The 23,009-nt window shown below is 41.6% G+C and overlaps 1 long non-coding RNA gene across 1 annotated transcript in view; it reads left to right on the top strand.

Annotated features, from left to right (window-relative positions):
• LOC133041394 (uncharacterized) overlaps positions 1–16,745 on the top strand; it is a 30,250-nt gene extending 13,505 nt beyond the window's left edge. The window contains exon 3 of the long non-coding RNA XR_009689236.1: positions 16,462–16,745. This is a non-coding gene — a long non-coding RNA (uncharacterized LOC133041394). The remainder of the gene's footprint in view (positions 1–16,461) is intronic.
• Positions 16,746–23,009: the final 6,264 nt, after the last annotated feature.

The raw sequence follows: 23,009 nt of genomic DNA, 5'->3' as shown, positions 1-23,009 counted from the left end.
CCTGTCGTTGTCATTTTATGCCTCAGTCAGGATCAAAACCCATTTTACAGGAATAGACATGCAGGCTCAGAGAGAAGAGATTTATCCAGGGAATATAACCTTGGTACGGTGATCCTAACCCCATCTCATGCCATGATTCATAGCCTCTAGTCCTTTGACCTAAAAGCCTTATTCAATCTGTTTTGAATAATGGATTGTAGAAATGAGAAGTAGTACACACGGGCTTTACAAACATTCACGAGCCAAAATTTGGTGTGGTTCATTTGTCAGGGTTCTCTAGGGAAAAAGAACCAACATGTCTGTCCGTCTATCTGTTGTTGTTCAGTTGTTCAGTTGTATCCAACTCTTTGTGACCCCATGGATTGCAGCACACCAGGCTTCCCTGTCCTTCACCAACTCCCAGAGCTTACCCAAAATCATGTCCATTGAGTCGGTGATGCCATCCAACCATATCGTCCTCTGTCATCCCCTCCTCCTCCTGCCTTCAATCTTTCCCAGCATCAGGGTCTTCTCCAGTGAGTCAGTTCTTTGCATCAGGTGGCCAAAGGATTGGAGCTTCAGCTTCAGTATCAGTACTTCCAGTGAATATTCCTTTAGGATTGACTGATTTGATCTCCGTGCCATCTGGGGTCTCTCAAGAGTCTTCTCCAACACCACAGTTCAAAAGTACAAATTCTTCAGTGCTCAGCTTTCTTTATGGTTCAATTATCACATCGATACTCGACTACTAGAAAAAACATAGCTTTGACTATGTGGAACTTAGTTGGCAAAGTACGTCTCTGCTTTTTAAATGCTGTCTAGGTTGGTCATAGCTTTTTACCAAAGGAGCAAGCGTCTTTTAATTTCATGGCTGCAGTCACCATCTGCAATGATTTTTGGAGCCCCCCCCCGCAAAAAAGTCTGTCACTGTTTTCCCGTCTATTTGCCATGAAGTGACGGGACCAGATGCCATGATCTTCATTTTTTTAAATGTTGAGTTTTAAGTCAGCTTTTTCACTCTCCTCTTTCACCTTCCGGAGAAGGCAGTGGCACCCCACCCCAGTACTCTTGCCTGGAAAATCCCATGGATGGAGGAGCCTGGTAGGCTGCGGTCCATGGGGTTGCTAAAAGTCGGACACGACTGAGAGACTTCACTTTCACTTTGCATTTTCATGCATTGGAGAAGGAAATAGCAACCCACTCCAGTGTTCTTGCCTGTAGAATCCCAGGGATGGGGGAGCCTGGTGGGCTGCTGTCTATGGGGTCACACAGAGTCAGATACAACTGAAATGACTTAGCAGCAGCAGCTTTCACCTTCATCAAGAAATTCTTTAGTTCCTCTTCGCTTTCTGCCATAAGGATGGTGTCACAGCATATATGAGGTTATTGATATTTCTCCCAGCAATCTTGATTCCAGCTTGTTCTTCATCCAGCCCAGCATCTCACATGATATACTCTGCATATAAGTTAAATAAGCAGGGTGACAATATACAGCCTTGAGGTACTCCTTTCCCAACTTTGAACCATTCCATTGTTCCATATCTGGTTCTAGCTGTTGCTTCTTGACCTGCATTCAGGTTTCTCAGGAGGCAGGTAAGGTAGCCTGGTATTCCCATCTCTTAAAGAATTTTCCAGTTTGTTGTGATCCATACAGTCAAAGGCTTTAGCATAGTCAATGAAGCAGAAGTAGATATTTTTCTGGAATTCTCTTGCTTTTCCTATGATCCAGTGGATGTTGGCAATTTGACCTCTGGTTCCTCTGCCTTTTCTTAATCCAGCTTGAACATCTAGAAGTTCACAATTGCAGCCTGGCTTGGAAAATTTTGAGCATTATTTGGCTAACATGGGGAATGAGTGCAATTGTGTGGTAGTTTGAACATTCTTTGGCATTGCCTTTCTTTGGGATTGGAATGAAAACTGACCATTTCCAGTCCTGTGGCCACTGCTGAGTTTTCAAAATTTGCTGACATATTGAGTGTAGCACTTTCACAGCATTATCTTTTAGGTTCACCTCCACAAGCTTTGCTCATAGTGATGCTCCCTAAGTCCCACCTGACTTCGTACTCCAGGATGTCTGGATCTAGGTGAGTGATTACAGCATTGTGGTTATCTGAGTCTTTAAGATCTTTTTTGTATAGTTCGTCTGTTTATTCTTGCCACCTCTTCTTAATATCTTCTGCTTCTGTCAGGTCCATACCATTTCTGTCCTTTATGGTGCCCATCTTTGCATGAAATGTTCCCTTGGTATCTCTAATTTTCTTGAAGCGATCTCTAGTCTTTCCCATTCTATTGTCTTCCTCTATTTCTTTGCATTGATCACTAAGGAAGGCTTTCTTATCTTTCCTTTGGAACTCTGAATTCAGATGGATATATCTTTCTTTTTATCTCTTGCCTTTTGCTTCTCTTCTTTTCTCAGCTGTTTGTAAGGCCTCCTCAGACAACCGTTTTGCCTTTTTGCATTTATTCCTCTTGGGGATGGTGTTGATCCCTGCTTCCTGTACAATGTCACAAACCTCCACCCATAGTTCTTCAGTCACTGTATCAGATCTAATCCCTTGAATCTATTTGTCACTTCCACTGTATAATCATAAGGGATTTGATTTAGGTCATACCTGAATGGTATAGTGGTTTTCACTACATTCTGCAATTTAAATCTGAATTTTGCAATATGGAGTTCATACTGTGAGCCACAGTCAGCTCCCGGTCTTGCTTTTGCTGACTGTATAGAGCTTCTCCATCTTTGGCTGCAAAGAATATAATCAATCTGATTTCAGTGTTGACCATCTGGTGATGTCCATGTGTAGAGTCTTCTCTTGTGTTGTTGGAAGAGGGTGTTTGCTATGACCAGTGTATTCTCCTGGCAAAACTCTGTTAGCTTTTGCCCTGCTTCATTTTGTACTCCAAACTTGCCTGTTACTCCAGCTGCGTCTTGACTTCCTACTTTTCCATTACAGTCCCCTATCATGAAAAGGACATCTTTTTTTGGTGTTAATTCTAGAAGGTCTTGTAGGTCTTCATAGAACTGTTCAGCTCCTTTGGCATTAGTGTTTGGGGGTATAGACTTGGATTACCGTGATATTGAATAGTTTACTTTGGAAATGAACAAAGTTCATTCTGTTGTTTTTGAGATTACACCCAAGTACTACATTTAAGATTGTTTTGTTGACTGTGATGGCTACTCAATTTCTTCTAAGGGATTCTTGCCCACAGTAGGAAATATAATGGTCATCTGAATTAAATTTGCCCATTCCAGTCCATTTTAGTTCACTGATTGCTAAAATGTCAATGTTCACTCTTGCCATCTCCTGTTTGACCACTTCCAATTTGCCTTGACTCATGGACCTAACATTCCAGGTTCCTATGCAATATTGCTCTTTACAGCATTGGACTTTACTTTCATCACCAGTCACATCCACAACTGGGCATTGTTTCCACTTTGGCTCAGCCTCTTCATTCCTTCTGGAGCTATTTCTCCACTCTTCTCCAGTAGCATATTGGGCATCTACGAACCTGGGGACTTCATCTTTCAGTGTAAGGCAAGAATGCTGAAGTAGTTTGTTATTCCCTTCTCCAGTGGACCATGTTTTGTTAGAACTCTCCACTATGACCCATCCATGTTGGGTGGCCCTACACGGCATGGCTCATAGTTTCACTGAGTTAGACAACGTTGTGATCCATGTGATCAGTTTGCTTGATTTTCTGTGATTGTGGCTTTCATTCTGCCTGGTGTCTGATGGATGAGGATAAGAGGCTTGTGAAAGCTTTCTGATGGGGGGGACTGGCTCTGGGGGCAACTGGGTCTTGCTTTGGTGGGCGGAGGCTGTGCTCAATAAATCTTTAGTCCAATTTTCTGCTGATGGGTGGTGCTGTGTTCCTTCACTGTAGTTAGGCCTGAAGCCAGACTATGGTAGGAGCAATGGCGGTAATGGCGACCTCCTTCAAAAGAACTTACGCCATCACGCCTGGTTCCCAGGACTGTTGTATTCAGTGGCCCTGACCTTGAGGCAGGCCACGGTTGACCCACACCTCCGCCCGAGACTCCTGGACACTCACAGGCAAGTGTGCTTCAGTCTTTTGTGGGGTCGCTGCTTCTTTCTCCTGCGTCCTGGTGTGCACAAGATTTTGTCTGTGCCCTCTAAGAGTCTGTTTCCCCAGTCCTGTGGAAGTTCTGTAATCAAATCCCTCTGGCCTTCAAAGTCAAGTTCCCTGGGGATTCTCAGTCTTCTTGCCAGATGCCCAGGTTGGGAAATCTGTTGTGAGCCCTAGAACTTTTGAAACAGTACAAGAACTTCTTTGGTATAATTGTTCTCCAGTTTGTGGGTCATCTGCTCAGTGGCTCTGTAGTGGACGTAATGGCAAGCTCCTCCAAGAGGACTTATGCCACATGCCCCCCCTCCCAGGTCTGCTGCAGCCAGAGCCCCTGTCCCGATGGCAGACCACTCCTGACACATGCCTCTGCTGGAGATACTGAAACACTCAAAGTCTGGTCTGGGTCAGTCTCTTATGAAGGTCACTGCTCCTTTCCATGGGACACAAGGTTTTGTTTGTGTCCTCTGAGTGTCTGTCTATTTATCTGTCTATTAAAATTTTAAGAAATTTGTTCATGCAGTTGTGGGAGCTGGCAAGGTTGGAGGTCTTCAGAGAAGGCTAGCAGGCTAGGGACCAGGGCAGAGTTGATGTTGGAGTCATGAGTCAGAAGACAGTCTGAAGGCAGAATTCCTTCTTCCTGTGACAAATGTAGTCTTTATCTCTCAAGGCCTTGAACTGATTGGATGAGACCCACCTACACTGTGGACGGTAATCTGCTTTACCCAAAATTTACTGATTTAAATGGCAGTCTCATCTAAAAAGGGGGCCTCCCAGTGGGTGCAGTGGTAAAGATTCTGCCTACCAATTCAGGAGATGCAGAAGACATGGGTTTGATCCCTGGGTTGGGAAGTTCCCCTGGAGTAGGAAATTCCAGGATTCTTGCCTGGAAAATTCCATGGACAGAGGAGATTGGTGGGCTATAGCCCATGGAGTTAGAAAGAGTCGGACATGACTGAGCATACATGCAGGCATGTACTCATCTAAAAAATGCCTTCACATCAAAATCTAAACTACTCTTTTGTGAATTCCCTGGCAATCCAGTAGCTAGAACACAGTGCTTCCACTGCAGAGGGCATGGACTCGATCCCTGGTTAGGAAACTAAGGAGCCGCCAAGCTATGGAGTATGGCCAATTAAAAAATAAACAAAAAATAAATTGTCATTTAACCGAATATCTGACTACTGTGACGTAGCCATGATGACGCATAGAGTTAACTATCACAGATGGGGAACAGGGCTCTGTGGTAAATGTGAACCCAGAACCAAAGTGTCTGAACTGAAGCACTGTCCCAAAATGGCTTCAGCCTGCAGTCTGCTTAGGTTTTGATTGGGTTCTGTTTTTAATTTCTTAAGACCCATATACCTCTTTGGCATTTTTGACAAGTCGGATGAACTAAGATTATTAAAAAAGCAAAATACCCCAGTGAGAAATGCAGCCTGTGGGTTTTTAGCAGCAAAGATAAAAACAGAACTACAGGAAGTGAATTCCCTTTGCCCAAGTGACTATTTTACCTAATCCAAAGTTGAGGGTGAGCTATTATTTTTTTAAAAATGAAAAAGCTTTATATGTCTCCCCCCTGTTCTCTGTTGCTAAGCTGTGGAACTTATTCATAGCAATAACAGAATTACTTTAAATAGTTTTGAAATATTTTTTAGGAAGGTGGAAATTAGTTTATTTCCTAGGCAAAACTGAAAAATACTCTTACTGTAATAATTCAAAAATAGCAAGTTCTTCAAGTGGCACCTACACTAGAATAAATTTGCTGCCTTTCACCTTTGAAAATGATTTTTCAAATCCTCAGTCAGCAAGAGAGTGCCTTTCCTCCCAGGCTCCATACATGGCTTAAAGGTGTTGAAAAATAGGAGTTTGTTTAGATTGGCTCTTGAATTTGGGAGAAAGCTATACAGGACTGAGGAACTAGCCAAGGAATTCAGCTGAGATCACTGGCTGTGACAGAGCCAGATGGTTGGTCCTATTTCTTCTCAGCAACAGGACCCCAGTTTTATTTAGGATGGCAGCATGCCCAGATTATGAACAGCATTCCCTGGTCAAAGGATGCCCCCACTTTTGTCAATTTCCCCTTGCTCCTGGAATATAGATGCAAGGGTTGGCATCCTAGCGATAATATTGTGTTAGGAGGTAATCTTGGGCTTCGCTGATCACTCAGTTGGCAAAGAATCCACCTGCAATGCAGGAGACTCCAGTCTGATTCCTGAAGAGATAGGCTACCCACTCCAGTATTCTTAGGCTTCCCTTGTGGTTCAGCTGGTCAAAAATCTGCCCACAATGCGGGAGACCTGGGTTCGATCCCTGGGTTGGGAAGATGCCCTGGAGAAGGGAAAGGCTCCCCACTCCAGTGTTCTGGCCTGGAGAATTTCATGGACTGTATAGCCCATGGGGTCGCAAAGAATCAGACACGACTGAGCGACTTTCACCTCACTTCACAGGAGGTAAACTTGAGATGATTAGCCACATGCAGTGGAATTTCTTTATCAAGCCGCAGTGTTTGTGGATTTCCTACCTCTAGAGTTCTTTTATGTCAGAGAAGAAAACCTTGTGCTTTTAAACTGCAGTAGTCAGATCTTGGTTTCTTTCTCTCTCTCTTTTTTGTTTTGGCCATACCCCGCAGATTGTGGGCATTTAGTTCCCCAACCAGGGACTGAACTGGGCCCTCAGCAGTGAGAATACAGAGTCCTAGCCTCTGGACTACCAGGGAATTCCAGATTTTGTTTCTTACAGCACAGTTTAGTTCTTACTAAATCACTAGCCCAGGCAGTAATCAAAACAATAAACGTCCTTAACATACTACATAGGTGGGTAATAGGTGACAGACTCAGTATAATTTTTAAATCCATTGTAATTTGATATATGAGACAATTTAAATATCCAAAGAGAGAAGGAAAGCTCCTGGTTGTTACTACCTTCAGCCATAAACTAAGAAGATATTAGAACTGGAAAAGTACTTTAAAAATTCCTAACCTAACTTTCTGCCTCACTGGCTATTTCATAGATGAGGAAACAGAGGCCCAAAGTTTAATCCAGCAAAGATACTCAGTAACTGGGCCAGAATCTGAGCACAGATCTCCCAGCACCAGTCCATTACCCCATGAAGATTTCCAATCCATGATCTATGAACAGAGACATAATCTGACATAATCTGGATGCTTTACACGATCATGAAATAAATTGGAAACCATTGCACACCCTGAGTCATGTTCATCTGAACACCATTTTGCCTGCCTTGTGGCATAGCTATGCCCAATTTACTGATATTACAGAATCATCTGAGCTACCACAGAGCTCATTCCACATTTGAGCATCATAGAACAGTCCTTACTCAGTGACTGAAACCTTCTGATGCCTCACTTTCGGCTCAGTTCCTGTGAGCTGGAGGCAAATGATCTACAGGCCCAGCAAAGAAAGGGGCCCATTTGGCAACAATTCACCCTTGTCAGATTTGAAGCTGTTCTGGGAAGGCATTTTAATTAGGCAGTGGGAGAGCTGCCACGTTTAGAAGCAGCTTCTAAATGGGAAGCAGTGAATTTCAGGACCAACTGAAGTTTCTGGTGCTTGTGTTGTTTCTTAGTTAAGAGACAGCCCCAGTGAATTCTTCTCCAGTATTCCTTTCATATGTATTCCAGGCTTTATAAGATTCGGGACAGTCAGATAATTTCTCAAGGCTCATTCCTTAGTTCTCATTGCCCTTCAGACTGCATGGTTTGCAGGCAACACAGGTCCTTTGGTCATGGTTTGATTAACTCAAGTTATGTTCCATACAAATAGTGACTGTTTTGATTATTGCTTTAGTTTTTCCAAAAGTGTTAAGAGACAATTCACTGTAGTGGAGCCTTTACAATGCATGAATAGTAACTGTTTTTTGTATAATCAAAGCAATAAACCAATAATCACAGCAGCATTCTGTATTAGCTACTTGCTTATTTACAAAAAGCTGAGCAGTTGTTGAGTGTCATTGCCTCTATTTTACAATGAGACTGCAACAGAGAGAAATTCAGTCACCCAGCTCGTGGAAAACAGGGTAAGAATTTGAAGCCAGAACCCAGATCATGTCATAGCAATTGTTCAAATGAGAAATAACAACTTTCATCTTCTGATCTGTGTCAAACATTTTGGCAATATATATAGTACCATCCGAGTGAGCATCTATTAAAAAGAATATGCCCAGCTTAAGCAGAGAAGTGGAAGATGGCATGTGGTAGAACAAAGAAGACTGGCCTAGAAACTGAGATCTGAATTGTCCTCAGATCTGCATCTGACAACCACTGTGACCCTGACCAGGTTACCACACATCCCTGGGCCTCCAGTTCCTCACCTGCAAAATGAAGTCTTTGCTTCAGATATCTTTCATCAGAAGAAATATTTTGCAAAATCTCAATATACAAAATGGTTAAAAGAAGAGTGCTCTGATGGAGAAGGGGCTGAGGGGCCAGGTACCTGAGGCCCCCTGGGTCAGCTCCTTCCAAGGGGATTAATAGCTCACAAGAGCCCTTTTCTTTCTTTCTTTCTTTCCTTCTTTCTTTATTTCATTTATTTTTATTAGTTGGAGGCTAATTACTTTACAATATTGTAGTGGTTTTTGTCATGCATTGACATGAATCAGCCACAGATTTACATGTATTTCCCATCCCAATGCCCCCTCCCACCTCCCTCTCCACCCGATTCCTCTGGGTCTTCCCAGTGCACCAGGCCCGAGCACTTGTCTCATGCATCCAGCCTGGGCTGGTGAACTGTTTCACCCTAGATAATATACATCTTTCGATGCTGTTCTCTTGAAACATCCCACCCTCGCCTTCTCCCACAGAGTCCAAGATTCTGTTCTGTACATCTGTATCTCTTTTTCTGTTTTGCATATAGGGTTATCGTTACCATCTTTCTAAATTCCATATATATGCAATATACTGTATTGGTCTTTATCTTTCTGGCTTACTTCACTCCGTATAATGGGCTCCAGTTTCATCCATCTCATTAGAACTGACTCAAATGTATTCTTTTTAATGGCTGAGTAATATTCCATGGTGTATATGTACCACAGCTTCCTTATCCATTCATCTGCTGATGGGCATCTAGGTTGCTTCTATGTCCTAGCTATTATAAACAATGCTGCGATGAACATTGGGGTGCACATGTCTTTTTCAGATCTGGTTTCCTCAGTGTGTATGCCCACAGTGGGATTGCTGGGTCATATGGCAGTTCTATTTCCAGTTTTTTAAAGAATCTCCACACTGTTCTCCATAGTGGCTGTACTAGTTTGCATTCCCACCAACAGTGTAAGAGGGTTCCCTTTTCTCCCCACCCTCTCCAGCATTTATTGCTTGTAGACTTTTGGATAGCAGCCATCCTGACTGGCGTGTAATGGTGTCTCACTGCAGTTTTGATTTTCATGTCTCTGATAATGAGTGATGTTGAGCATCTTTTCATGTGTTTGTTAGCCATCTGTATGTCTTCTTTGGAGAAATGTCTGTTTAGATCTTTGGCTCATTTTTTGATTGGGTCATTTATTTTTCTGGAATTGAGCTGCAGGAGTTGCTTGTGTATTTTTGAGATTAACCCTTTTTCTGTTGCTTCGTTTGCTATTATTTTCTCCCAATCTGAGGGCTGTCTTTTCACCTTGCTTATAGTTTCCTTTGTTGTGCAAAAGCTTTTAAGTTTCATTAGGTCCCACTTGTTTATTTTTGCTTTTATTTCCAATATTCTGGGAGGTGGGTCATAGAGGATCTTGCTGTGATTTATGTCGGAGAGCGTTTTGCCTATGTTCTCCTCTAGGAGTTTTATAGTTTCTGGTCTTACATTTAGATCTTTAATCCATTTTGAGTTTATTTTTGTGTATGATGTTTGAAAGTGTTCTAGTTTCATTCTTTTACAAGTGGTTGACCAGTTTTCCCAGCACCACTTGTTAAAGAGGCTGTCTTTTTTCCATTGTATGTTCTTGCCTCCTTTGTCAAAGATAAGGTGTCCATAGGTATGTGGATTTATCTCAGGGCTTTCTATTTTGTTCCATTGATCTATATTTCTGTCTTTATGCCAGTACCATCCTGTCTTGATGACTGTGGCTTTGTAGTATAGTCTGAAGTCAGGCAGATTGATTCCTCCAGTTACATTCTTCTTTCTCAAGATTACTTTGGCTATTCGAGGTTTTTTTGTATTTCCATACAAACTGTGAAATTATTTGTTCTAGTTCTGTGAAAAATACCATTGGTAGCTTGATAGGGATTGCACTGAATCTATAGATTGCTTTGGGTAGAATAGCCATTTTGACAATATTGATTCTTCCAACCCATGAACACCATATGTTTCTCCATCTGTTTGTGCCCTCTTTGATTTCTTTCATCAGTGTTTTATAGTTTTCTATGTATAGGTCTTTTGTTTCTTCAGGTAGATATACTCCTAAGTATTTTATTCTTTTTGTTGCAATGGTGAATGGTATTGTTTCCTTCATTTCTCTTTCTGTTTTCTCATTGTTAGTACAAGAGCCCTTTTCTAACCCTAGGACATTGGTCCCTGGAACTTTAATTCCCTTCCAAGGTTCTGTTTATATATATATATATATATATATATATATATATATATATATATATATAAATTACTTATTTATTTATTTGATTGAAGTGTAGTTGATTTACAGTGTTGTGTTAGTTTCATAGTGATTCAGCTATACACAAATACAAATATGTACACATATATATGTTGTTGTTGTTGTTTAGTCACTAAGTCATGTCTGGCTCGCTTGTGACCCCATGGACTGTAGCCCACCAGGCTCCTCTGTCCATGGGATTTCCCAGGCAAGAATACTGGAGTGGGTTGCCATTTCCTTCTCCAGGGGGTCTTCCAGACCCAGGGATTGAACCTGCATCTCCTGAATTGGCAGGTGGATTGTTTACCACTGAGCCACCAGGAAAGTATATGTTATACATATATATTCTTATTCAAGTTCTTTTCCTGTGTAAGTTATTACAAAATATTCAGTATAGTTCCATGTGCTATACAATAGGCCCTTGTTGGTTATATATTTTATATACAGTAGTGTGTATTTAGACGGTAGGCACTGAGACAGGGCATCAGAGGGCAGACAGACTGAAACCACAATCACAGAAAACTAGCCAATCTGATCACAGAACCACAGTCTTGTCTAACTCAATGAAACTATGAGCCATGCCATGTAGGACCACCCAAGACAGACGGGTCATTATGGAGAGGTCTGACAGAATGTCGTCCACTGGAGAAAGGAATGGCAAACCACTTCAGTATTCTTGCCTTGAGAACCCCATGAACAGTATGAAAAGGCAAAAAGATAGGACACTGAAAGAGGAACTCCCCAGATCAGCAGGTGCTCAATATGCTACTGGAGATCAATGGAGAACTCAAGAAAGAATGAAGGGATGGAACCAAAGCAAAAACAATACCCAGTTGTGGATGTGACTGGTGATAGAAGCAAGGTCTGATGCTGTAAAGAGCAATATTGCATAGGAACCTGGAATGTTAGGTCCGTGAATCAAGGCAAATTGGAAATGGTCAAACAGGTGATGACAAGAGTGAACATCAACATTTTAGGAATCAGTGAACTAAGATGGCCTGGAATGGGTGAATTTAACTCAGATGACCATTATATATCTACTACTGTGGGCAGGAATCCCTTAGAAGAAATGGAGTAACCATCATAGTCAACAAAAGAGTCCAAAATGCAGTACTTGGGTGCAATCTCAAAAACAATAGAATGATCTCTGTTCGTTTCCAAGGTAAACCATTCAATATCACAGTAATCCAAGTCTATGCCCTGACCAGTAATGCTGAAGAAGCTGAAGTTGAAAAGTTCTATGAAGACCCACAAGACCTTTTAGAACTAACACCCAAAAAAGATGTCCTTTTCATGATAGGGCACTGGAATGCAAAAGTAGGAAGTCAAGACGCAGCTGGAGTAACAGGCAAATTTGGCCTTGGAGTATGTAATGAAGCAGGGCAAAGGCTAATAGAGTTTTGCCAGGAGAATGCACTGGTCGTAGAAAACACCCTCTTCCAACAACACAAGAGAAGACTCTACACATGGACATCACCTGATGGTCAACACCAGAAAAAAATTGATTATATCCTTTGCAGTCGAAGATGGAGAAGCTCTATACAGTCAGCAAAAGCAAGACCGGGAGCTGACTGTGGCTCAGATCATGAACTCCTTATTGCCAAATTCAGGCTTAAATTGAAGAAAGTAGGGAAAACCACTAGACCATTCAGGTATGACCTAAATCAAATCCCTTATGATTATACAGTGGTAGTGAGAAATAGATTTAAGGGACTAGATCTGATAGACAGAATGCCTGATGAACTATGGATGGAGGTTCATGACATTGTATAGGAGACAGGGATCAAGACCATCCCCAAGAAAAAGAAATGCAAAAAGGGAAACTGGCTGTCTGAGGAGACCTTACAAATAGCTGTGAAAAGAATAGACGCGAAAAGCAAAGGAGAAAAGGAAAGATATACCCATCTGAATGCAGAGTTCCAAAGAAGAGTAAGGAGAGATAAGAAAGCCTTCCTCAGTGATCAGTGCAAAGAAATAGAGAGAAAAAATAGAATGGGAAAGACTAGAGATCTCTTCAAGAAAATTAGAGATACCAACGGAACATTTCATGCAAAGATGGGCTCAATAATGGACAGAAATGATATGGACCTAACAGAAGCAGAAGACATTAAGAAGAGGTGGCAAGAATACACAGAAGAACTGTACAAAAAAAGATTTTCATGACCCAGATAATCACAATGGTGTAATCACTTACCTAGAGCCAGACATCCTGGAATGTGAAGTCAAGTGGGCCTTAGGAAGCATCACTATGAACAAAGCTAGTGGAGGTGATGGAATTCCAGTTGAGCTATTTCAAATCCTGAAAGATGATGCTGTGAAAGTGCTGCACTTAATATGCCAGAAAATTTGGAAAACTCAGCAGTGGCCACAGGACTGGAAAAGGTCAGTTTTCATTCCAATCCCAAAGAAAGGCAATGCCACAGAATCCTCAAACTACCACATAATTGCGCTTATCTCACATGCTAATAAAGTAGTGCTCAAAATTCTCCAAGCCAGGCTTCAGCAATACGTGAACTGTGAACTTCCAGATGTTCAAGCTGGTTTTAGAAAAGGCAGAGGAACCAGAGATCAAATTGCCAACATCCGCTGGGTCATCAAAAAAGCAAGAGAGTTCCAGTAAAACATCTATTTCTGCTTTATTAACTATGCCAAAGCCTTTGACTGTGTGGATCACAATAAACTGTGGAAAATTCTGAAAGAGATGGGAATACCAGACCACCTGACCTGCCTCCTAAGAAATCTGTATGCAGGTCAGGAAGCAACAGTTAGAATTGGACATGGAACAACAGACTGGTTCCAAATAGGAATAGGAGTATGTCAAGGCTGTATATTGTCACCCTGCTTATTTAACTTACATGCAGAGTACATCATGAGAAACACTGGACTGGATGAAGCACAAGCTGGAATCAAGATTGCCAGGAGAAATATCAATAACCTCAGATATGCAGATGACACCACCCTTGTGGCAGAAAGTGAAGAAGAACTAAAGAGCCTCTTGATGAAAGTAAAAGAAGAGAGTGAGAAAGTTGGCTTAAAGCTCAACATTCAGAAAACTAACTAAGATCATGGCATCCAGTCCCATCACTTCAAGGTAAATAGTTGGGGAAACAGTGGCTGACTTTATTTTTGGGGGCTCCAAAATCACTGCAGATGGTGACTGCAGCTGTGAAATTAAAAGACTCTTACCCCTTGGAAGGGCAGTCATGACCAACTTAGATGCATATTAAGAGCAGAGACACTACTTTGCCAACAAAGGTCCATCTAGTCAAGGCTATGGTTTTTCCAGTGGTCATGTATAGATGTGAGAGTTGGATTGTAAAGAAAGCTGAGCACAGAAGAATTGATGCTTTTGAACTGTGGTGTTGGAGAAGACTCTTGAGAGTCCCTTGGGGCTGCAAGGAGATCCAACCAGTCCATCCTAAGGGAGATCAGTCCTGGGTGTTCATTGGAAGGACTGATGCTGAAGCTGAAACTCCAATACTTTGGCCACCTGATGCGACGAGCTGACTCACTGGAAAAGACTCTGATGCTGGGAAATTGAGGGCAGGAAGAGAAGGGGACGACAGAGGATGAGGTGGTTGGATGGCATCACCGACTCAATGGACATGGGTTTGGTGGACTCCAGGTGGACTCCGGGAGTTGATGATGGACAGGGAGGCCTGGTGTCCTGCAGTTCATGGGATTGCAAAGAGTCAGACATGACTGAGTGACTGAACTAAACTGAACTGAACTGAGTGTGTATAAGTTACTCCCAACCTCCTAATTTCAAAGCTCTGCTTTTACATTTATTCCCTCCCAGATTTCCTAAACTGAGGTATATGGAATATTCAGGCAACACACTGTTATTTGTCCATCACTGAAACCTAGAAGACACTAAGTAAAGCTAACCTTACTGCATCTCAGAAAAGGATCTATCTCTTCTATGCCCATCAGGGGCCTTTACCAAATGGGCCATTTGAGAAATTGAAGAAGTGGAGAATATTGTCTAAAAACCACAATCTGCGAAACTTGTTCATGGGTGAGGAGAGGATGGCATAGGGAGAAAAGGTCTTTTTTTGGGGAGGGGGCAACAAAACCCTTGTTTTAAGAGGGTGGATCTTTTTTTTTTTTTCATTTATTTTTATTAGTTGGAGGCTAATTACTTTACAATATTGTAGTGGTTTTTGCCATACATTGACATGAATCAGCCATGGATTTACATGTGTTCCCCATCCCGATCCCCCTCTCCTGCCTCCCTCCCCATCCCATCCCTCTGGGTCTTCCCAGTGCACCAGGCCTGAGCACTTGTCTCATGCTTCCAACCTGGGCTGGTGATCTGTTTCACCCTTGATAGTATACTTGTTTCAATGCTATTCTCTCAGAACCTCCCACCCTCGCCTTCTCCCAGAGTCCAAAAGTATGTTCCTTACATCTGTGTCTCTTTTTCTGTTTTGCATATAGGGTTATCGTTACCATCTTTCTAAATTCCATATATATGCGTTAGTATACTGTATTGGTTTTTATCTTTCTGGCTTACTTTACTCTGTATAATGGGCTCCAGTTTCATCCATCTCATTAGAACTGACTCAAATGTATTCTTTTTAATGGCTGAGTAATATTCCATTGTGTATATGTACCATAGCTTCCTTATCCATTCATCTGCTGATGGGCATCTAGGTTGCTTCCATGTCCTGGCTATTATAAACAGTGTTGCGATGAACACTGGGGTACACGTGTCTCTTTCAATTCTGGTTTCCTCGGTGTGTATGCCCAGCAGTGGGATTGCTGGGTCATACGGCAGTTCTATTTCCAGTTTTTTAAGGAATCTCCACACTGTTCTCCATAGTGGCTGTACTAGTTTGCATTCCCACCAACAGTGTAAGAGGGTTCCCTTTTCTCCCCACCCTCTCCAGCATTTATTGCTTGTAGACTTTTGGATAGCAGCCATCCTGACTGGCGTGTAATGGTGTCTCACTGCAGTTTTGATTTTCATGTCTCTGATAATGAGTGATGTTGAGCATCTTTTCATGTGTTTGTTAGCCATCTGTATGTCTTCTTTGGAGAAATGTCTGTTTAGATCTTTGGCTCATTTTTTGATTGGGTCATTTATTTTTCTGGAATTGAGCTGCAGGAGTTGCTTGTGTATTTTTGAGATTAATCCTTTGTCTGTTGCTTTGTTTGCTATTATTTTCTCCATAGGGAGAAAAGGTCTTAGCATTCTCCCTCATTATAAGGAAATCAAAAGACAGGGCCATGTTGCATTGACGTGCAGACGAGTTGTAATTGCCGCCGTCCTCGGCCGGAAGGACTCTCGGACAGTATCACATGGAGCGTGAGCTCGCTGTGTGACCTGCCACAGAGTTTGTCTCACTTTCCGTGTCTTATCCAAGGGTTGGGTCTTGGCTAAATGCCTTTCTTTCCCTCACCAAGTATGCCTCTTCCCAACATCAGACACCCATACATTTTTTTTTAACTGAAGTAACATTGTTTTATAACATTTTGTAAATTTTGAATGTAGAATATCATGTTATACTTCTGTATACCCTAGAACATGCTTGCCACCAAAAATTTAGTTTTCATTCCTCACTGTACAGTTCATCCCATTACCCTTTTCTCCTCCCACCCCTTCCCCTGCGGTAACCACTGCTGCTCATTGTAGCTGTTCGCTTTGATTTGGTTTGGGCCTTATGGATATTATGCCAAGTGAAATAAGTCAAAGAAAGACAAGCACTTTGATTTCACTCATATATGGAGTTTTAAAAAGCTAATAAGCAAACCAAAACAAAACAAAATAAATGAGCTCCTTTTTTTTTTTTTTTGTTCAGGGACTCCACCTCCGCTTTCGTGAGACCAGTGTCCCATGTCTGTCACTTTTGAACCCGTGCTGGAATCACGGGAGGGTAGAGGCTCGCTGAGAAGCCTGTGCTGACAGCCTGGCCATGTTTCCTTACTGACCACCCAGCCGCACTCACCGCACCGCGGTCCATCTTCAGTGGCTCAGAGTCGCAGCCAGTTCTGAGGACAACCCGAAAGCTCACATGGTGAAAGGAAAGTATGGATTGGTGTTGCTGGATGAGGTTTTGTGGATTTGCCTGGGTTGGAACTCTGTCACAACATAAGGCTAAAATGAAAAATAAACTCCAGTCATTACACCATGGCAGATGCCTCATCTGTTTTTTAAATGTGAAAACTTTTCACAAACTAGGTCCTTGGGTTATATTGCAAAAATGGCCATCACTTCCCCACATCTGTCTAGGCACACCCTTTCGATGGGAAGTTGAAGTTCCTCCCATCAAGAGGTGGAGTCTGTTTCACCGCACGTGGAGTCTGAACGTGGAGATAGGACTGGATTTGGATGAGGAGATAGGCGACTTCACAGCAGACAGAGACTGGCACTTGAGGCCTTGCTGTCTTTCACTGGGGTTGGAACCCTGAGGTCACCATGTTGAGGAGCCCCAGCTAGCCTGCTAAAAGATGAGAGGATATGAGGAGAAAATTCGAGGTACCCTGGCATCCGGGTGCCAGTCAGCCACCTGCCAATAGCCAGACGTAGGCCAGCCAGCCTACAGTCCCACCAGCAGCGATCACAGGCCACATAAGCCCAGCAAAGAACAGCAAAGACAGCCTGGAGAAGAACCACCTTTTCAGGTCACAGAATTAAGAGCTACATAAGTGCTTGTTTTTTCAAGCAAGTAAGTTGTGGGGTAATTTGTTATACGGCAAGAGCTAACTGATAGAACACTTAACAAATGATTGCTAATTCAGATGTCTAATAAGAGTATGAGGATGCAAAGATAATAATGTATGTTCAGAATAAGGCAAAGAGAAAATTGCTAAGTAAAACAGGAACTGGCAGAAATAAGCAAATTGTTGATTTTAGGCTGATTTTTTCTCCCTGAAATTAGAAAAAAGATTGTTTTTTAAATAAAATAGCAGCAGAAAACAAATTTGTATTTCCAAATTTTGATTTGCCTTGTACTTCGACCTACTCTGTGAATCTGCTGAGTTCATGCTGAACCTCTTTCAAAAAAATACTCACCCATCACCTCCCCTTCCCTAACCCCTTACCCCTGGCTGCCCCTTGCCAGTGTGGACAGGACTAGCATGTTCTTATTCAGAAAGAATTCAGGGCTCCTTGGATGACACAGGAAGGACAGGAATTGCTGCTGACACAGAAATAGCATCAGTGGTCTCCGCGTTAATATGAAGCCAAAGAGAAGCCTCTTTAGGAAAGGGATGTGCTGCCTCTGCTGCATCAGATAGAAGCTGGAGAGAGCTGTGGGCGTCTGCAGGAAGTGCTCAGAGCTGAATGAGTGTGCATGTTCCAAACATGCTCCTATTTTTAATGTTGGCTTGGCAATATCTTCATTTTAGTCTCTTCAAAGAGTATACCTTCTCAGGAAATGGTGAGGATATAAACATAGGTTTAGCATTTGCCTCCCCAAATGCAAGCTCCCTAAAGATTTAACTTCTCCAGCAGCCTGTCTGCTGCATACCCAGGGTCTGCTGCCCACACCCAGGCAAACTGTGATATGAGGTTTTTCTGAGATTAATATATTTTACTTATTTGAAAAGACTTCCAAACTGAAGCAAAGTGAAGAAAGCTTATAAAATAGATCGATATTTTTATACATCTTAGTAACTCAGAACTATGGTTTTTTTAAGAAAAAAATTTATTTTTCTCTCCAAATTAGATTTCAGTGTTCTGTGTTTCTCTAGTGTGTACCAGTGAGACCCAAAATCTTTGATTATACGATTTTCTAAAGTCTTCTCAAAGATGGAAAGACCTTGGGGAATCCCTGGTTGTCCAGTGGTGAGGACTTTGCTTTCAATGCCAGGGCCAGGGTTCAGTCTGCTGGGAAGCGTACACAAGCTCTGCAGTACAGCCAAAATGAAACTTTAAAGAAAGAAGGAGGAGAAAGAAAGGAAGACCTTGGATGTTCTGATCCAGTGGAACCTAAGATTCTATATTTTTAACAGGGTGACTCCATAGATGACCCAGTTTTGGAAATCATGATGAGAAAATACAACTAATGGATTCAATCATTTATTTGGCTTTCTATAGTCGTAATAAAGTGATTCTTATTTAGAAAAACACATTTTTTACAACTCTACATTTGTGCCTACTCACTATTAGCATCTGGACTATTTTGAAGCAGAAATACCACTGTCTAGGCTGGAAAAATAAAAATCAATATCTGTTGCAGAATGAGTTGTTTGGTGCAAATGCTTTTTTGTATCTATTTGTACCAGACACAAACGTTTGAGCTCACACATGTAGATCAATTATTAAAAGTAAATCTAACTTCTTTCTTTCCAATCAAAGTTATAATTTGATTTACAATGTCATTTTACTTTCAGGTGTGAGTGCAGTGATTCATATGTGTTTGGCATATATATATGTGTGTATATATGTATGTGTGTATATATATGTGTGTGTGGGTGTATATATATGTATATACATATTTATTCAGATACTTTTCCCGTATAGGTCATTACAAAATATTGAGCATAGTTCTCTGTGGTCCACGGTAGGTCCTTGTTGGTTATCTATTTTATATCAGTATGTAGTAGTATGTATCTGTGAATCCCAAACTCCTCTCCCCACCCTCCTTGCCCCCTTTAATACCCATAAGCTTGTTTTCTATGTCTGTGAGTGTCTTTCTGTTTTGTAAATAAGTTCATTTGTGTCATGTTTTAGACTCCACATAAAAGTAGCATCATGGTATTTAACTTTGACTTACTTCACTTAGTATTATAATCTCTGGGTCCTCCCATGTTACTGCAAATGACATCTTTTCATGGAAATCTAACAATTAGTGTTGCCCAATTGCCATTAGTATTCACCCCTCCTGGCTACTCTCCCCAAGGAAGAAGGAACAGCTTCAATCGACTGATGACGTTTGTTGATGGGAAACTGGGCATGCGGCGCCCCACCCTTCTCTTGCTCCTTCCCCTTGAAACTGTGTGTGTTGCTCCTTGTGCTCTTCGCTTTACCTGGCCAGTGCGACCTGTCATGTAAGTCTGTGTTATCCAGGAGGTCAGTATTATATAGCACTTGACTGCAGATAAAAGTCACACGTTTCTTTATCCGCTTTAGCAGTCCTATCAGGAATATTTTAGCCTCTGCCATACCCAAGCAAGGGAAAAGAGTGTTAGGTATGGTACCCTCTTCAAATATATCAACATATCCCTGTGAAATCATTACTCTTATTATTTCTGTTTTAGAGATGAGTAACATAAGGTTCAACAGGTAAATTCTTTGCCCAAGACACTTGAGGCATCAGAGCTAATCTTTTTTTTTTTTTTTAAATATTTATTTATTATGTGACTGTGTTGGGTCTGAGCTGTGGCATGTGGGATCTTCCTTGTGTCATGGGGGATTTTTCATTACTGCACGTGGATTCTCTATTTGCGGTGCAAGGGCTCAGTAGTTGTAGCACACAGGCTGAGTTGCTCTGTGGCATGTGGGATCTTAGTTCCCTGACCAGGGATCGAACCCATGTCCTTTGCATTGCAAGGCAGATTCTTAACCACTGGACCATCAGGGAAGTCCCATCAGAGCTAATCGTGAGTCTTGCACAGTCAGTTGATTACAAATAATATACCTGAATAAGTTTACACATGGATTTAATAATGTGTCGATATTAGTTCATTAATTATAACAAATATACTACACTGTTAGATAGTAATAGGGAAACTGGGTGTAGGGTATACGGGAATTCTTTCTACTACTGTCACAGCTTTTTTTGAGACTCTAAAGCTATTCAAAAAATAAAGTTTATTTTTAAAAAGATTACATATGAAATAAGTACACTGTAGGAAAGGATACTGTTCCTGAATTGTTTTTCTGGCTGCTAAATAAAAAAATAATAAAGCTTCTAGTTTGAATGTATCTGGATTGCCTCACTTCCAGCTCTGGCAGAGTGCCGGGGTTACAAAGGCTCTAGAAGTAGACCTTGATCCGAATCAGAGCTCTGTGACTTGCTGCAGTTACTTAACCTCTCTGAGTCTCGGCTTCCTCGCCTGTTAAAGGGGCCAATACCTGATTAAGAAGAAGGCTGAAGTGTTAAATCATGCGTTAGTGGCCATACTAATGGTGCCTAAAACACTGAGCACCCGGAACAGTGCTTGGCATGGGCCAAGTGCCCCATCCTCTGACTCTCTACCCCATTCAGATTCAGCGTGCCTGCTGTGGACTCAAGAGTCTGCTCTTTGAACGCTCCTGAGGTGATTCCAGTGGTTTGGGAACCATTCATGAAGGCCAACCCCACTTGCAAGCATAGTACTTCACTTGATTCCCTGGATAGCCAGCAATAGCCTCCCTGACTGGATTTCGAAGCTCACTCTCCCCTTGAGGTTTTCCCCCCAGTTTCTCCATGTAGTCACCATCTGGCATCATTTTCTTCACAGACCAGGGACACTTGGCAGTCCTGAGCTCAGGAAAAGGTCCCGTCAACTCTGCTTACTTCCCCTTACTTGTCTCTCTCTGTTCTCTTTCAACTCTAATTCCTGAAGAATTCCAGAGTGAGGAATTATTTCCAATGTGCTGGAATTACATTCTTGCCACATATACTAATTTTACTATTATAACTATACAACCAGTAATTCCTTGCAAATGTATCAGAGCTATGTCATCACAGAACAAAATAATAGACGTTTGAAATTCACCAATATTCTCCTGCCTTGAATTCTACCAATATCTCGTGACTTCTCCCGGGTCCAACATGCTTAAGGAGCTTCTCCTGGCTCCAACTTGAAATGACTTTTTTAAACTCTTATTTTATTTTTTTCTTTTTTATTTTGTTTTATAATTGCAGTTGTGTAAAGGTAAATTTACCTTGTGTAAAGGTCTGAGCTCCCCTCCATTTTGTTTTTTTCATAGAAGCTGTGGCTTCTTCTGTTATTTCCAGAAGTGAATTAAGTGGTTGTTCACACAGTACCCACTGAAAAACCAGTGGGTTTTACTCTGATGCTTTCAGACACCTAAATTCTTTGAAAATTGCTCTCTGGGGTGCATTTCTTGGAGGACAGCTACCCTGAGTTCAACCTTATAACACATTGAAATTCCAAGAAATCTAAGCTTAATGTCCCAAGGAATACTGAGAACTTGAACCAACCCAAACATGAAAAGCCCACAAAGACCGAAGAATAAGTTCAACCTCATCTTCACTAAACAAGGGAAGGCCACGCATCATCATCTCCACCATGTCTGAACACGTGATTGGGTGATGGGTGGTGCCTGGGCATCCACCTTTTATAAAGTTTCCTTCGAAAATATTCTGATCATCCCTGAATTTTCAAATAGCACTTTAGGGGTCCAAATGTTGATAAAGAAAGAGAGATGTACGAAGACCTGGATGTCTCTGTGTTGGAAATGGACATACTTCAGTTCAGTGTCTTCTTTCTCTCTGTTGAGTCAGGCATTCTAAGAAGGGACTAGAGTTTGACTGCTTAGTGCTTTGGGTTTTTGAGAGGAAAAATATTTTTATTTTATTAAAATTTTTTTTTTTTTTTTTAGTTTTTTGGCCATGTGGCAAACGGGATCCTAGTTCCCGACCAGGGCCCACACCTGTGCCCCCTGCAGTGAAAGCAAGGAGTCTTAACCACTGGACCACCTGGGAAGTCCCAGAAAAACATTTTTGGAGATCATCACTAATAATTCATAAATTAAAGAACTTTACCAGGTCAAAGAAATTCAATATTCTTGTTTATAACTTACGTTTAAATTTTGTCAGTGCCTTTGAGGTGTTTGTCTACCATGAATCGCTTTGAATGATTATTTTAAATGATTAATGACAGCTAAGAGCTCTGTGATGCAAAGATTGATGGTGGTACTCCAGCCCCATGTTGGTCTTCCTCAGAAGACCTCATCTGGAGGATTATGATCAGTACAGAATAACTTTTAAAACAAATCATATTAGATTGTTGGCTTGGGGATATGTACGCTTGCATTTAGTATCTTTTGTCTTTAATGTAGATTATTTTATCTGAGCATGGGAGAAAAAAAGAATTATTTTAGCCTACAGCTTCTCTGTGATGATGACGGAAATTCAGAAAGAACAGTGATTTTCTCTGCTGTTGATGGCAAGGTCCCTTGCCGTAGAGTCTGAAGGAATGACAAATGAAGGGATCCTCACCCTGCCTGTGTGCTTTACAAATCAGAAATGACATTCCTTTCCTGGAGTGGGATGCTTTTTAAATGTGATTTTATGCCTTCTGAAAGCTATGGTTTCTTCATCCAACAGTGTGTTTTTGGAGGTCAGAATTATTTGGGATAATTTTTTCAAATATGTGTACATACACATGCACACATACACACACTCCACACTCACTTTTTAATTTGTGGATTGGAGTTATAGGATAAATTTGA

This window comes from Dama dama, chromosome 3 (assembly GCF_033118175.1).
Source record: "Dama dama isolate Ldn47 chromosome 3, ASM3311817v1, whole genome shotgun sequence".
Taxonomy (NCBI): Eukaryota; Metazoa; Chordata; class Mammalia; order Artiodactyla; family Cervidae; genus Dama; species Dama dama.
Note: the sequence above shows the minus strand (reverse complement) of the source record. Positions and strands in the feature narration are given on the sequence as shown.